The sequence below is a fragment of the Adiantum capillus-veneris genome, chromosome 13 (genome assembly GCF_014529385.1).
Source record: "Adiantum capillus-veneris isolate H3 chromosome 13, ASM1452938v2, whole genome shotgun sequence".
Lineage (NCBI taxonomy): Eukaryota > Viridiplantae > Streptophyta > Polypodiopsida > Polypodiales > Pteridaceae > Adiantum > Adiantum capillus-veneris.
The window spans coordinates 95,291-113,673 of record NC_140943.1 but is presented as its reverse complement, the minus strand read 5'-3'; positions in this window follow the sequence as shown (position 1 = coordinate 113,673).

Below are 18,383 nucleotides of genomic sequence, written 5' to 3'. Positions count from 1 at the left end.
TTTGTCCGACGGATGATTAGTCTTTCCAAAATGGGTGCAAGGATTTTTGTAGAAACAATCCTTGGTATGATGATTGCTGCGTCCACATGTAGCATAAGGTCTAGTGCTGGTAGTAGACCTGGTGGAATTGGTAGTTGAATTGCAACCACGGGCTACATATGCAGTTGGTATGAAAGAGCTGATTCATGGTACTCGCTTCTCTTCTTCCTGCAATGAGTTAACAATACCATCCAAAGAAGGTAGAGGTTCCTTCTCCTTCAAAATAGTGACAATTTGACAAAATTCTGCAGGGAGACTATTCAGATTAACGGCTATAAGGTATTCATCTGGCACAGGGGCTTCAACGTGTTTTGATGCTCTTCAGTCTATTAGCTAAGGCTGCAATATTTTCAACTTCACGCATACGGATGGAATATAATTCCATTTTTAAACTCATTTTGGAATACTTAGCTTTGGCACCGAAAAGCTTCTCTAACTCTATCCAGGCAGCACTTGAAGAATCAACATCGTCCAAATAATGAATAAAATTGTCTTCTAAGGAAGTTAGAATGATACCAAAAGCTTGTTTGTCTTTCCTCTGTAGCTCAACAGATAATGCCATTGTAACTGCAACGGATGTGCCAGATTCGTTGGCTGCGAGAGGCTTGACCACGTTCCATGGGTTTTTGCGCATCAAATAGCCTTTAACTTTGATATGCCAAGTGTGGAAGCCGGATCCATTGAACTTGTCGACTTTTGATGCCATATTCAATATGCAAAGAATAGCTTGGTCGTGTTTGTTATGCTTGTGAAGAATGATCGTCGATCTTTGTTAATGGAATTTTGAATTACCTTTTAACACATCAGTGGATCCGTAGCATAAAATAACCAAGAAGAACCGGCAGTGAGATTGAACTTCATTCAATAGCCCATTTGCAACAGCTTCAGCTTGAACATAAACCTTCAAAGTCACTTACGAGCACAGAGCACAAATGACAGGGTGTGAAGACCCTCTTGACTGACGGCCTAAGACCAAATAAGGTGGCCACTGTTTGATAATAGTGTGAAAAAAAGCAAGAATGGCAAAAAAAAAAAAAACCGTCTGTAGACAGCGCTGTTGAGAACTCGGTCTGTGTAGCCTGTAGAGGTCGAATTAGGAGAAGCTGAGGTGTCGAGAAATGCTGCTCAGGCCAGGGCGCTCTTGTTGATAGTGTTTGTGCTTGGTATGCTGCAGGTCGTCACACTGGTTTCCCCTTTTGCAAGCGGCCATACCTGTGAGGCTGAGTCGAGAGCCGAGGTTTGGGCCAAAGCTCTGATACCATGTGATGTGTCTTGGGCTATGGTGGCATGGTGTGCTACAGCAGAGAGAGGGAGAGAGAAAGAGAGAGATCGACTCTGCTTGAAAAAACACAGAACACGCTACTCCACATGATTCGATTCAAGAAGTCTTTACATAGTTTTTAAAAGGTGATATCAACCACACCTTTACTCATGCAAACTCCACTAGTCACTAATGTTACTTGCATGCCACAAGACCATATTCCCATGGGCTAAGACATTACTGCAAAGGGCTTGGATACCCAACAAAAAACACACCAACTTAACAAGAAAACCACCACTCAATGATTAGAAAAATCTGCTTATGTCCTTTCTCACAGCTCAAGGTCATCACGCCATTTCGGCACTCGAACAGACTTGAAATGCAACGAAACTTTAGGAGGAGGTATGGGACACCTAGATGCACTATCTTACCAAGTCTGGTTGCAATCCGACAAGGTACCAAAATTGTGATCCATCATGAAATTTTTTTTGAAAATTACAACAGAACATATTAGGAATCGCCCTATGATCTAAGAACACTCTCATATGGTCAAAACGTTAAAAAACAGTGATTTAAGCACTCAAATTTGTAATTAAGTCTCACAAATGAGTAGTCGTGAACCACAACAAAACTGACAATGTTTACACTTGAATAAAAGAGCAAAGAGAGAGAAACTCAATGCCAGTTTCAGAATAAAAAACAGATTACCCAATCATTAATAAAGTTGATTACAAGTTGGAGCATCTTCATAGCTTGAGCAGAAGTCCAACAAAGCTCTCTTCTTTTCCAAGATAAGCCTCTCTTTCCCATTAAGGTTATTGACATTTATAACTAGGCTTTCTAAATAGCCAGTGGCTGGCTTACATGGACCTTTACAAATATCATGACAGAATTATAACTCAAGGAATCGACTTGCTACTCTGAAATTAATATTTACACAGAGTATCACTACACTAGCTCGAAAAAATGAGTACAAAGATGGTGTCCGACTACATGTTTGGTCAAGTGGACGTTTGTACAGTCAATTTGCTAACACATTGCAAGGAAGTGAGTGATTCATAACTTCCAATCAAGGTTGTACTTACTCTTGCATTACTTACTCTTGCAGGTCAATTGAATCAATAATTTGGGTGTACCTGTGGTCCAAAACTCTCTCTTGAGTGAAAGGGCATGGGGACTGAACATGCTAATCTCCACCCAACCATGCCCTATATAGGCCCTTGGCCTGCTAAATATAGGGACCCCCTTGACTGCATGTCCATCCTGGCCCTTGGCCGTGACTGGTCCTACCCTTGTCCTGACATTACTCCCCCCTTGGAGAAGCGTTTTTGTCCGCGAAAACAGAAGTGATGGTAGCTTCATAAGAAAACTAATGTCTTCTACCGTAACATCCCTTATGGATCCAACGGTTCATTTGAGCAGAATCCGGGTCAGTAGGAGGTTCAATGAAACCAAGAGTAACATCTTGATGTTCTACATTGTTGTCCATTTGTAACCATATGATGGTACCGGTTCCTATCCAAACATGGTGTGTAGACTCCATTTAGAACGCTCATGAGCATGGTAAATGAGTTTATCACAACAAAGATGTACCAAAAAGAGTACCTCTTGTCACTTTCCATGAAAGTAACTTGCTGACATAACTCATCAGCCAAGTTTAAGTCCTTGACTTGTTCCCAATTTTCATCATCAGTAAACAACCCCACCCTAACGAGTGTTCAAGGTTGAGAACCTGACTTATACATGAAGAGACTACCTAGTCGCAACATGCGTTAACTAATAGTAAGTAAACTCCAAGAAGAGCAATAAATGCTTATTAATTGGATTGCTTGGTGCTAATGTACGCACTTTGCATATCCTTTTAGCCCAAGGTTACACTTTGTAATCTGCCCATCCCCTTGGATACTGACAGTACTGAGGTGTGTTTCCTCCACGGTCTACAAAAAGTCTTCCCAGACGACTGGTAAACGGGGAATCACAATAGCGTATAACATTGTTGAGGAATCAACAATGTCCGGAATAACCGTTGTGGTTAACTTGAAAAATCCACAAACACCCAAACCGAGCCATGATCTCTATTGGTGATTAGTAGACCCAAAAGTAATCTCATAGAGATAGTGCACATAGAGTGCAAAATGCTTCATAAGCAACAACCTGAGGAATATGCATGCCGTTCCAAATCAGACTTTGCTAAACACTAGGGCCCATAACACCTAGTGTGCATGCATTTAGCAAGAAACAGATCTCAACGTGTATATCCATGGTGATCCTTGCCAATACTTATGGCAAATGTGATGCGCCTAGCACACATTAAAAAGGAATGTAAATAGTTCTGAGAAGAAAGTAAGTACTTTCAGTTGCAATCTCTTGCAAGCCTTGCTGAAATGTTTGAATCACAATAGAATGTGAAACATTGATCATTTCTTAGTACAGACAATGAAACTTTTTCATTAACAACTTATAGCCTTGCTATATGTATAAACAACTATCTATAAGGTTGTTTAGCAATACTTGTAGCTGAACAAGTCATTCTAAGTATCCGACAATTTTTGGCCACTGAAATTGCTCCTGATACGTCGTGCTGAAAATGGTCTAGAAAGCAGATGTGACCAGTACCTAGGGACTTTGTCGTGACACATATTTGAAATAAGGGGCACCAGTGTCAGTCCCAGAGACTCATATTTGCCACATGTGGAATATGTCTCAACTAAGGATGTCTGAAAAAAGAACATCCTTCAAGTACAAGATGTACTTGTGTGTGGAGGTAACTCTAAACACTCTGCGACAAGAGTGAGAGGGACCCTCATTCATTGCTCCACACTGTCTAAACCGAACTCCTTGAGTCCCTAGACCATGTTGTATCCCATGTGACAACATGTGCCAAATCTAATCCTACAAATGAATTCATAACAGCATAATGTACATTGGACACTACGGCCCAAAATACGCATTTTGACATGCCCTTGGCATGGCCTTGGGGATTGAACTGAAAGTTCAGTTACTCGTATTTAAATGTACAGGAGTACGTCTCCCACCTGTGAAAAACTAAGCAACATTGCACTAGAAACCCTGGGTGTTGCCTTCGCAAGCCAAACCCGTTGGGTAGAATCTACGTAGTCAAACCCCTTGGTAAGACCCTTTGTAGAAACTGCTCAACTAGCAGGTAACGATAACGAACCTAGTTAACAGTGTACAGAATGCTGAGAATCAACTTGAAAAGTTGAATTTTTCCACTACCGCGTGGTAGATTATGGAATTATTTCCTTGAAAGTATAACAAGAATAGATCAAACTGTGATCCTCAATGCGTATGGGGTGATTTAATAAGCACCCACTGGGTCGTACCCCCAAACTGTGATGCCATAGACACTCGTAGTGCTATTGAGAGAGCAAGAAATCCATACAAGGAAGATGCCTAGCTCGTATCAACAGCCATGCTGTCTCAATTGTTTGCTGCCTCTAGACTCCATGGTATAGATCAGCTGATATAAGTGCAAGAGTATCAAAAACTCAACTTGAGCATCGCACTAGAAACATATAGTGCAAAAATGACACCCTAATCCTCTGAAATGACAAGACTCTTGCTCGTCCATTAACGTCGATATATTTGATGTGTACTCCACTGGGCAGATCTATTCAATCATAAGAAAAATCACCCAAGGAATGCCAATAGTTGGGTCCTACCCCAAATCTGACAATGGCTCTTAGCCAGCTTGTGTGTGGCTCCTAGCTATTACGACAATTAGTGTTCAATTGATAAACCGATGAAAACTAATGTGAATGGCATTGTGGCCAATTTCTAGCTGAGAGTTAGAGCACCTTGGCTCATGTTGACTCCCAAACAAAACATGTATCAAAAACTTCTTAGAAGATTTTCATTATTCCCTTAAAGAGGGAGACAGAAAGAGAACAAGAGCATGCTGGGTTGAGGAACTTTCCTTAAGGTTTTAGAGTGTGTACCCAAGCTATGTGCTCTTACACATCTTATGCCTAAATTGCAGCTTATTGGATAAGCATTCCACAGTTTTTTGGTATGACTCTCACATTGAGAGAGGTAATCGAAAAACAAAAAACTTATTGCGACCCACCTACCATGCAGGGGTCGTGATTTAGGACGACTTAGCATTGGCACTTTGTCCGTACAATAAGTCCTTGATTTAGGTTCCTGTTAGTGTTGGTGTGTGTTGATAGCAACCAACAATCATATTAAACAATCCATCCTCAGTCTGTCCTTGACAGAGTATTTAGTATTAGAGCGAAAGCGTATACAAGGATGGAGTGGCATACGTCCAACTGACTAGTACGCCGTGCAGACATAGCAAAAAATAGAATAGTAAGCCCTTGGCTTCAATGACAGTCTCAACCATGTAAGCCCTTGGTGTACGTGCCTTGCACGATGAAACTGGCATGGATACATCACAGTGTTGTTGCGTAAACTACGAACTTATATCCACATAGTGCCAAATATGTGTGCCATTATCATTGATATGAAGTCAATCGATAATATCTTGGCACAGAAGAGAAGCCATGCTTCTCATGAAGACAGGCAAAGGACTTTGCTTTATACAGTTGCTTCTTATGGAGTCTTCCCAAGCACTCTTGGTGCCTACTTGTGGGCAGGTGTATGGTAGTACGCTCGACTCTGACTCATAGTTAGATATACGAAGAATTTGAGAGTTTTCGGATGTCCCACACACGCCTTTATGGTTTGGTGTAATAACTTTGAAAAGTGCTATGCGATATGTCTTAACCTGAAGCTTTGCTTCCTCATCGAGCTGGCAGATAAAAATTTCCTTGCCTAAATACATCTTATTAAGAATCATGCGATTGCTCAATAGTGAAAAAGACAGGTGAGTTCGCCCGCAATTTAGCAAGCTGGAGAGGCATGGAAGTGACCTTACACTCAATGCATATAGATATAGAGCCATGCTCCTGAAAGCCATGTTATTGCCAAGAAAGTGAATGGCCAATCTAAGCTATGAAGCCGTGCTCCTCTGTTGTGGATGACCCAAAACGAGCAACAAATCTTGTTGTTGCATCGATGGCAGACAATTGCCTTGGAGTCTGATCCAAGCAGTTTTGACCAACGTCTTGAAATAGGAATTAATAATCGGCCTTGCCAAGTACCTTGAGTTTACAAAGCAGAGGCTTTGCCTGACCCGAGTGCATATTTGCTTTCCGTTATCTAGAGTGCTAGCAATCCAACAGGTGAGGCATGCTTTTGAATGGTCGTGCATCCCTAGAGCGGGAGTTCTAAAAAGCCTTGCTTTTACATAGAGTTGTAGATAGAAACTGCAAATAGGAGGAAAACAGTAACACAACATTGGATTACACAAGTCGTGCTCATTAGCACTCTTGTACGGAGCCTTGCTCATTGTTTGCAATACGAGTCATAGCCTGACTCATCATTACTACTAGGAAACTTTGCCTCCTTACATAATTATGAGAGTAATCAACTGATAAAACCTCTTAAAGAGGTTACCTTATTGCCGTTCTCGTAGAAAACTGTCAAGCTTAGTGGGAATATGGTGTAATCAAAGCCGTGCTTCATCAGTCATGTGTTGAACTTGGGATGAGCGAAGGTGATCGAGCCGGGAGTGATAAAAACTTTTCGCATGGTAGCTCAAAGTTGATCTTGCTTGTGGGTCCTTGGTTGTTGCCTGCGAACTCCGAAGGGAGACCTTGCTAGCTGCATGCCGTGCATATGAGTTCTCACAACCCAAACGGAGGCTACTATGCACCATGGGCCAAAGCCCTTAGTTGGGTAGGGAAAAAAAGAAGAAAAAAATTAAAAAGAAAAAACTTTGTTTTCTTTTTCTGCTGCAGCAGCGATGGATGACTGCGCCGGTGACGAAGGGAGATCTCCACTCGGCTGTGCTACTCCAAGCTGAGCGTGTCTTCAACAAAATCTCCTCCTTAATTCATTGCGCTCCCAACGAGCCCGGCCATGGATATTTTCTCGCAGGTCGACCCCGATCCACCCCCGTTTAAGCCTGCCGTCACACGGTCTTCTTCTCCAGCTTCGGCCCTGCAGGGGCGGTGTCCCATGACTTGTGATCTATGGACTTGACCTGCTCCCCTCCTTCTCCTCCTTAAGGCGCCTTCCCACAGTCTCCACAGTTTCCCCCTTGCTCGAGGGCTTGTCCACGACCCGAGAGAGAGAGAGAGAGGGTTGCTTCGGACAGAGGGAGGCCATGCCTTATGCTTCGATTGCGAGAGAGAGAGAGACAGAGAGAGAGAGAGAGAGAGAGAGAGAGAGAGAGAGAGAGAGAGAGAGAGAGAGAGAGAGAGAGAGAGAGAGAGAGAGAGAGAGACGCTGCATGCTTCATGCAACCTTCCCCCCTCCTCCATGGCTCCTTCTCCCCTAGCTCTGATACCAGTGAAAGGACATGGGGACTGAACATGCTAATCTCCACCAAGCCATGCCCTATATAGGCCCTTGGACTGCTAAATATAGGGACCCCCTTGACTCCCATGTCCATCCTGGCCCTTGGCCGTGACTGGTCCTACCCTCGTTCTGACATTGAGTCTCTTAAATTCACACTTGGCAACCTCATCTCGTTTGGTTTAAGGTGAAGCATTCTCATTTTGTGGTTCTTTTGTAGCATTTGCTTGTATGTGACTCAAGAGATCTTGTGTTTGTTGTTTCTTAGGAACACATTAAAAGAGGCTTGTATGGTGAGAGTGCTCCCGTAACCCTAAGATAATGTGTAGATTGCAACATCATCAAGATATATTAATCATTGTTTCTTAACTCTCCTCCAAGCTATTTATACATCCATCTCAATCATTAAAATTGAAGCTAAATCCTTGTACAAACTCTCATTGTAGGTGGTGTGTACTCCTTCCATTTCACTCCACACATTAGAATAAACATTACAATTAGTAAAAAGATCCATTTTCAACAATGTATGGTGTTCATGTTTGGTGTCCAAAGGGTAGGAGAAATTATTGCACTAAATCCTTTAGTGCAAATAATTTTTCTTCTATTTTAAGCATGAGGTCATGCATAGACCATGGATAATGGTATAGAAATAGAGATTTTCTCCTTCCATTTCACTCCACACATTAAATAAACATTACAATTAGTAGAAAGATCCATTTTCAACAACGTATGGTGTTCATATTTGATGTCCAAAGGGTAGGAGAAATTCTTGCATCACCAAATCCTATCATCCTATCTCTTGTTGACTATCATAGATCATTTGATGTGCATATCTTAATTTTGTTTTAGAATAGATTGCAATTTAGCAAACATTATTGTATAATTCTTTTTAAGAAAGAAAAGAAAGAAACATGCTGCATTAGAGGAATTTTAAGGTCATGTTTTAGCCCTATAAGAACTTTCCTAGTCATCACTTTGTTGTAAAAAAGGAGATATGGATAGCTATAATTAAAGATCTCTTAAAGAGCTTTCAAACACGTCAAACTTTGCACAATTTGGAGTTCATTTGTAAAATTTATGGCCTTTCCATTCAAAGAAAAATCAAAAAGTTCCATAATAGAAGCCTCCGTTCCATTGGCCCTCATGGCATATTCCCAAAAATTAAAGGAAAAAATAAGACGTCAAACCTCCCCTAATGTCACTTTGAAATTGTTTCAATGGAGGCCTAATACCAAATGTTAGGATATCCTCTCTTTTTCGGAGAGCCTTGCAAGGATACTAAGTTATTTCAAGAAAATTTCAAAATGGCTTGCCACATAAAATGGGTGATAGGAGATGGGGAATGCTTAGAAATGTTTGAGGTAGTTTTGAGGAAGGATGCTAGTACTTGACTTTACTCTCTATTTGAGGAAGTTAGAGAGAGATATAGGGAGGTTTTGGATCATTTCAAGCAATATTTTTCAAACCCAAAAACACCAAAAAACTATGACAAGACATAACTAGATGACTACTACATCTACCAGCATGAGTTTCTATGTCTTTGGGCTATATGTGTAAGGAATATTGCTAACCCCGAGGATGGTCCATACTTTTTAAAGAAGGAGAGATTCATAGAGGATTTATTTTCCACACTTAAGGTAAAATTTGAGGAAAGTGTATCTGCTATCTTTGATGCTGCTCAAACTAGGGTTGTCTTTAAGTACATGGAATTGAAGTGTTAGTTATACATGTGGTAGTGATGTGTGTGAAAACACTAGGACTGCTGGGGCATTTTTTCCCTCTTTAGGAGGTTTTTTCTCCCGTGCATTATATATACGTCCATCACTCTAGGGCTATCTATCTTTCCATTGCACACTAAGTAACACACTCTCTATTGTGTGCCTTGAGCTTCCTTCATCTTCTCCAAGTTGTGTGCGTTTCTCTACAACCCTAATTCCAACAATTGGTATCAGAGCAGGTTGCATCCTCCTGGGCTTAGTTGCCAGCTGCTCCAGCACATGCTTGCTCACTTTCTCCGATTTCAGTGAGGTTTGGAGAGCGTTCACAGGTTGACAAATATTTTGGGCAAGCTCGTAGAACTTGGTTTGCTCAGATTTTTGAGTCAGGCTCATTTCGCCCTCCGTTTCCACTACAGGCAGTACTGCACAGGCTATTTCATCATTTTGTGCAAAATTTTTGTCAGCGCCATTTTTTGCATAACAGGTGACTCATAGTCTTCTACGGTTTGTGCTATATAGCACGTGTTGTTTCCGCTCTGTTTCTTCTATTTTTGGGCAGTTTTCACATCAGGTGCAGCATTTACCATGGCTGACAACAACACAGATGTGTTCAAGATGTTTGCTGCTGAGGACATGTTGGATGGGGACAACTACCCTATGTGGGCCTATATGATGCAACATGTTCTTGTGTCAAAGGGCGTTTGGAACATTGTGCAAGGCATTGATGTACTTCTTGCTTCCGAGGATGTAGGCAATGTTGACGATGTTGCAGGTCTTGCTACAAGGATTGCTGCTATTAGAGTTGTTTTGCCTACGACAGAACAAGCTCGTTGGGATGTAAAGGATGCGTAGGCTCATGCATTGATTGCGTTGTCTGTGAAGCGCACCATTGTTCCTCACATTCGTAAAATCTTCAAAACAAGCTTGGGATATTCTAGCAGGTCTTTATCCAAGCCGCAATGAGGCTAAAATTGCTTTACTGCGTAAAGAGCAGGAGTCGAAGATTATGCATGAGGAAGATGATATGGACACTGCTAGTGTCAAGGATATCAATGAGCAACTTATTTCTTTAGGTGAAGTAATTTCAGACAGTTCCCTCATGCAGACTGGTCTTGATGCCTTACCAGATTCTTACCAGAATTTTGCTAGTACTTGGAGACTTATGACCCAAGGAAATCCATAAGTTGTCAAGTTTGATGCATTATGCACATTGCTGTTGCAAGAGTCACTTTTGTGCAGTTGAACACGCTTTTATTGCTTCTCAAAGAAAGGGTGGTAACAACAATGCAACCACTTCTTATGGATCTACTGCGAGTGGCAAAACTTTTGTTCCTAATGCTTCTGCTGACAGCACTTCATCTGGCAATTCTGGTGATAAGGGCAAAAAGAAGACGCATTGCCATTATTGTAAAGCTAATGATCACTTGATCAAGTAGTGTCCTAAGTTGAAGTCCAAAGAGGCTAAGAGGAAAGAGGGTGGTTCCACTCAAATGCTGGTTCCACTACAAATGCAACCATTGTTGAGTCTTCTGTGAAAGGAGACTGTGATGCTGATGTCAATGCAGAATGGGCTTTTAGCGCAGAGTGCACTTACAATCTTGCTGTCCATGATGCATGCTTGTCAGTTTGCTGCAGATTCACATGTGTGGTATTTCGACAGTGGTGCTACAAAGCACATTACCTCACATCGTGAATTGTTCACCTCTCTTGAGTCTGTCCTTCATGGGAATTCTGTCACTTGTGCCAACAATGCCTCTTATCCAGTTCAGGGAGTTGGAAAGATTGTGATTTTGCTGCTAATGGCAGTTCTTTCACATTTGTTGATGCACTTTATGTACACGAGATCAAGAAGAATCTTTTGTCTGTATCTGTACTTGCTAGACTTGGACTTGTAGTCAAATTTGTGGATGACAAATGTACGGTTCATGATCTCAATTTTGGTGATGAAATTGTTGCATATGGCCTTTTGTGCCATGGTTTGTATAAAGTCACTTTGTATGACAAGTGTGGACAAAATTTTGCAAATGCTGTTGCAGATTCAAGGGCTATTTAGATGCAAAACTTTTGCATGCACGTTTTGGTCATCTGAATTTTGCCAGTTTGCTGCGTTTGCAGAAATCTAATATGGTTGCTTCTTTGCCGCCTCTTGAAGCACCTGCCAAACATGTTTGTGAAGGCTGTATTTTGGGTAAGATGTAGCATTCTAAGTTTCCAAAGGATGGTTAAGTTCGGGCCACATGTAGGTGTCAGCTTGTGCATAATGATGTTTGTGGGCCCATGCAAACTCCATCCTTGGGCAATTACCTGTAATTTGTGACTTTCATTGATGATTACTCCAGGCATGGATGGGTATTTCCGCTTCAAGCAAAGTCCGAAGTTTTTATGTGCTTCACTGAACAATTTCTGGCTATGGCTGAAAATGTCTCGAAATGTACTATGGATACCCTCCGTTCTGATCGAGGGGGGAGTATATGTCTTATGAATTCAATGCATTTATGGCTAGTCGTGGGATAAAACACCAATGTACACTGCCTTACACACCTCAGAAAAATGGTGTTGTTGAGAGGTCACTTACGAAAATGGCACGATGTATGGTCAAAAGTCAAGCTTTTTCGCATTCCTTTTGGCTTGAGGCCATCATGTGTGCCACTTATGTACTAAAAAGGTGTCCTACAAAAGCTTTGCAGTCTATTACTCCATATAAAGCATGACATGATAGAAAGCCTTCTATTGAGCAGATGAGTGTTTTTGGCTGTTTGGCATATGCTTTGGTGCCACAAACACAACGCAAAAAAATTGGATGATAAGTCTGTCAAATGTATTTTTGTTGGTTATAGTGCTGAAAGAAAAGGTTGCAGGTTGTATCATCCGCAAACAAAACGTATTCTGGTTTCACAGGATGTAGTGTTTGTGGAAGATTCTGTTCAGCCCTTGCTGTCATGTACTAGAGATAGTAATGTAAGCTCACAAGACATTTATGACACTTTGTTGCCTCTTTTCAGGGATGGAAATACGAATGTAAGTTACAATGATGCAAATATACAGCCTATGGGGGTTTCTGAAAATGTTACAGATTAGCCTATTACTGATGCAGATGTACATGATGTACTTGATGAGGAAAGGGCTGAAAATGAGCAAGCTAGAGGTATGCCAAAATGGCTGGTGCACACTTTGCGTGACAGTAAATTGGATGCACCTTTGTCTAGTCGTACTCGTTCAGGCTCTCGCCATGCATCTTATGCATCAGATTGTTATGCTTTGGCTGTGTCTAGCTTACATGATGTTGAGGAGCCTCTGTCTTTTGATGAAGCATAGAATTCAAAAAATTGGATGGTTGCCATGCAATCAGAATATGATGCACTTATAGAAAATGACACATGGACTTTATGTGATTTGCCTCCTGGCAAAAAGGCCATTGGTACAAAGTGGGTTTACAAGTTGAAACGCAAGCCGGATACTGAGATCGGTCGCCATAAGGTTTGACTTGTTGCAAAGGGTTATGCACAGCAAAAAGGCATAGATTATGAAGAAGCTTTTGCTCTCACTTGTCGTATGACTACTGTGCATTTTCTATGTGCATTGGCACCTCATTTTGGTTGGGATGTACATCAATCAGACATTGTTACTGCTTTCTTGAATGGTGACATATTTGAGGAAGTTTATGTAACGCAGTCTCGCGGTTTGTCATAAAAGGACAAGAGGACAAAGTGTGCTGATGTAAGAAGGCTTTGTATGGGTTGAAGCAATCTCCTCGTGCTTGGTATAAGAAAGCTGACACTCATTTGGTCAAACGACGCTTTCGTAACAGTCCAACAGAAAGCACATTGTATGTAAAGCGTGAGGGTGATGTACTTCTCATTGTGGTTCTTTATGTCGATGATTTGCTGATCATTGGATCAAATGAAAGACATATTGCTGAATTTAAGGCTGATTTGAATGCTAATCTCAATATGAAAGCTGTTGCATCATTACTTGGGTATACAGTTTAAGCACTGTGATGGTGGTAATGCCTTGTGTCAAAAAAGCTATATAGAGACATTGCTATGTAATTATGAACTTGAGGATTGCAAACCTATTGCCACTCCCATGGAAACAGGTTTGAAGTTGAGTCTACATGATGCTGTCGATACTGCTGATGTCACTCTTTATCAAACTGCTATTGGCGACCTCATTTATGTATACAACACAAGGCCGAATATTCAGTTTACAGTCTCACAGGTCAATAGATTAATGCATAGCCCAGGGTCTAAGCATTGGCAGACTGTCAAGAGGATTTTTCGCTACCTTAGTGGAACTTTACATCTTGGCTTGTTTTATCCCAAGGGGGGATCATTTCCACCAAACTTACATGCTTTTTCGGACTCAGATTGGGCTGGTTGTTTTGACACACGAGTGTCCACAAGTGGTTTTTGTTTCATGCTTGGCAGTTCATGTATATCATGGTTGAGCAAGAAGCAACCTACTGTGGCCACTTTGAGTTGTGAGGCTGAGTACAGGATAGTCTTCACAGCTACGGTTGAGTGTGTATGGCTCAGACGCCTTATGGCTGATTTGGGTGTTGGACATGACACTGCCAACACTATCTACACTGACATTCAGAGCGCATTGGCAGCTGCGAGGAACCCAGTTTTTCATGCTCGCAAAAAGCACATTAAGGTGCATTACCACTATGTCAGGGAGAGGCTCTCAGCAGGAGAGATTAGCTTGGCTTATGTGCCAACACAGGACAACCTTGTAGATCCTTTCAGAAAGGCATTGTCTCGTGATTAGATCGAATGAAGCTTTCCACAAAGGTTTGGCCTTACTTCCCTTTGTGGAATGATCATGTCCTTAGGGCATGTCACTTCCCTTTACTCATGTGCCAGCTCTCGTTCACCGCATCAGTCTAGGAGGGATTTGTTACCATATACATGTGGTAGTGATGTGTGTGAACACACTAGGACCGCCGGGGCATTTTTTCCCTCTTTAGGAGGTTTTTTCCCCTGTGCATTGTATATAGGCCCACCACTCTAGGGCTATCTATCTTTCCATTGCACACTAAGTAACACACTCTCTATTGTGTGCCTTAAGCTTCCTTCGTCTTCTCCAAGCTGTGTGCATTTCTCTACAACCCTAATTCCAACATGAAGTGCATTCAGGGAGAAATTTCAGTAGAGTGTCCTAGGCCTAGGGAGACAACACAAGCACCAATCCTTGAGCAACTTGTCAATTCACCTTTCACAATTTATAGTTCCCAAGGAATAAACAAAGAAAGAAAAGGAACAAGAGCCATGAACCAAGCAAGTATTACAATGTTGGAATTGTAGAGAATCTAGGCATGGGATATTGAGAGATACCCCTACCCAATGGTTTATGCACAAAATACACAGTTTATATAATTTTTCATATACAATTCTCAATATACATCAAATTTGTTAAAGCATTTGCATAGGGGAGGAGTTCTCAGTACCCAACCTAGCATGGAGTTTATGCCATGAGCTGGCGTACATCCAGGGGAACCTAGGGACTAGTGCTACCTTTGAATGGGTGTTATGAATGAAAGCATACTCAAGAAAAAATAACATTGTGGAGGATGAATATATGTGTACGCTGCATTGCAAGAGAGAGACAAAATATAGTGGTGGGTGAAGTAGAGTGTACAAAGACACAAGAGAATCTTTAAATGCTTTGTCTACTAAATGAAACAGGCAATCATGTATAAATACAATAAATTTTTTTAGGTATACCATAACATCAAAAAGTATTAAAAATAACTAGAAAAGCACCGGAGCTTGTGTAGGGATTGACCAGTCCACCCATCCACTTTCGCTCTACTACAAACAAAGAGAATTCCACTTCGTCGAGAGAGAGCTAGAACACTTTCAATCTACCTGAGCCAGACATAGACTAAGGCCGCTTCACCTCCCTCCATGAACCTGAGCTTTGGAAGGATCCCAAATACCAACAGGTGGTAGGGTATCAACACCAACCATACCAGTTTTGGTGCCACGCCTCTTTGATGCCCAACATCGTGTGTTTAGGCAAAGCTAAGGCAACATCCCTGATGCGTTATCCGTGCAGTTCATTCAACACCCAATGTACTAACTGTGTATATGAGCCTAACAAAAAAGAAGACCTACGCAACACCCCCAATCCAGGAAAGCCCCAGGTCAATGACCCTTTTATCTAAGGCTAAGAGATGTAGGTGATCCTAATCTTGTAGCCGCGCTGCCATGAGAAACATAACACATAAGTCCAATCACAATAGCATCTTCCATATGCACAAACAATCTTTCTCAAGCAGTCAGACTGTACAAGGTCTCTACCCTTATGGGTGAAAGCATGGAATGGTGGCTCAAATAGCTGTGTCCATGGACACCTACTATCAAAAACTTTGGCCTACAATTAGACATGAATTCACATAAAATTTCTATCATGATATATGTCAATGGATAGCTCTTAAAGAATAAAATGTAGAAGTGCAATCACTTATAAATTTTATTTAGTTTGTATTCTTTTTTCCACAAGATTGTTTTTGTGATATTCTATCTAATAGCTTAAATATCATTCCACCTATTCATGCTTTCACCCTTATACGTATATCATAAGCCATCCAAATCCATTAGCAGGAAAAAACTGGATCTCAACGGGGCCCTATAAGGAGGTTTGACCTTGCCTCTCTTGTCCACCAAAGTGGACAACCCAGTGAAGTACATAAGCGCTTTGTCAAAACCCTTTTAACCAACATATCATTGGAAAGATCTTAGTAATTAGGTTCTGGGTGAAAGCATGTTAACGTATCTCACTTTTTCATGTCCCGGACAACGCTAACTAGCAAAATTTTGACATATGCTTACTAGTACAATAACATGAGCTATATCTCCAAGATCTATGACGTATGATATATCAATATAAAGCTCTTGAAACAAGGAATCCAAATTTACAACCTCTGAATTTTTTTGATATTATTCATAAAAATTTTACCGAACGCCCAATTTTGTAAAGATGTGCTAACTTGAAAATGTTAACTAGCACAAAAAGAGCGACATGTTAACATGCTTTCACCCTTCTAAATCCCCAAACTCCAAAAAAATTGGAGTTGATCTGTAGAAGTTATGTCCTCCCCACTGAAGCTGAAAAGTGGGGAGAGATTCCATTTATAAGACAATTGTCACATCAAAAAAGGAATCTTCTAGAATATAACGAATCTAATGGCATGCTATATATCAATGGATAGATCTCAATGAGTACATTCTAAATCCAGAACATTTTTATTTTGTTTGTAAAAAAATTAAGGTACACCCGTTTTGGATAAGAGAAAGAAAGTCAAAGTCCTTATAGGGCCCATTTCAGAGTCCAAAATTTCCCTAATGACTTCATGATCCAATTGCAAAACCATAAACCATAATCCAATCACATCACATGGGTGAGAACTCCACCCAACTCAGGGTGATGCACAACTAACCCTGCATAATCACTTTAGAACATAACATGGCTGCAAAACTTTCGGTAGCATAACCATACCTGGAAAAACTTGGATCCACACCGTCTTTCATAATCAAAATCACAACCATAATCCATGAGGGATCTCATCCCTTGACCATAAACCATATTCACACTGAATCAACTCCTACACTTGGAGTTTGACGTATTCACTGTAATCAAACTGAGCCCACATACATGGCCCTTAAGACATGGACCTTTATGCATAAAATAAGCCCGATCAGCAACTAAACATGATATTAAAATCCATTTTTTCTGAAAATATCCAATCATGCATAATTGATCCACCATATTTGCACTTCACCCCTCTAGCACACAGAGCTAGTTTTGACCTAGAAAGGTGGAAAGAAATCATACACATACACATGAAATATCCACATCTATTCGTGATGTTTCATACATTGTATAATATCATTTCATCAACATAAACATGATGAAAAACAGCTCCGACAGTTAGATTGACCATAAACCACAACTTCACATATATGTGAAAAAACAACTTTTTGTCATTTTTGCGTGAATATATAACATACTCAGCTCTCAACGTTTTGTCATTTTTGGTTGCGTACATCATTAAACTCAGATCCATAATATATACTAACATCTTATCATATCACTTTGCCCATGTGATACTCATGTAACAAACAGTAACACAAAAAGAAAGCCACTTTCACTACAAGAGGTTGTGTGCTCTTGTGACGCTGTTAGCGATGGAAATACACTGGGTTTTTATAACCCCCGGCGTCGCTAAAACCGTCGCTAATAGCGTCGCTACGAGAGCGTCGCTATAACCGTCGCTATGACCGTCGCTATATGTGTCGCTATAAGCATCGCTATATAGAGACGCTCATAGAGACGGTTATAGCGACGTTTACACAGAAGTATATAGCGACGCTCATAGCGACGCTACAGAGCCATAAATAGCGACGGTTATAGCGACGCCCGAGAGATTTTTTTTTTTGGTGACAGGACATTGAATGCCCTGCCACCCATCAACCATATTGCACTTGATTCACTTTTTAAAAAAAGTGCAAGGGTAGATAATAGACCCAAAATAGTCACCCACAAGACGCATTGTTTGCAAAATTGACAAGCGTAAAATTGACAATTGTACACATCATAGGCAAAATGAATTGATTGGCAAATGTAATAATGATAATTGTACAACATCATAGGCATAAAGAATTGATTGGCAAAATGAACTGCGGTGAAAAATGTAATAATATACATGGTTCAAAAAGACGTATAAAATCCGTCTCATGATACATAAGCTATGAGAAACCCTAAACTAATGCTATCTAGCTACGGCTAAACTGACGTCGTCTAGTCAGACGTCTCATCGCGTCCAAGTGGCGTATCTGTCGGATTCTGCAAAAAAAGACAATAAGATAGCTTTCAGTAAGTATAAACATATAACGACATTTATTAAACAATACAAAAAATAGAAAAGAGTAAACCCTAATACTAACCATGCCTCCGCGAGAACTGAGAATGTCCAT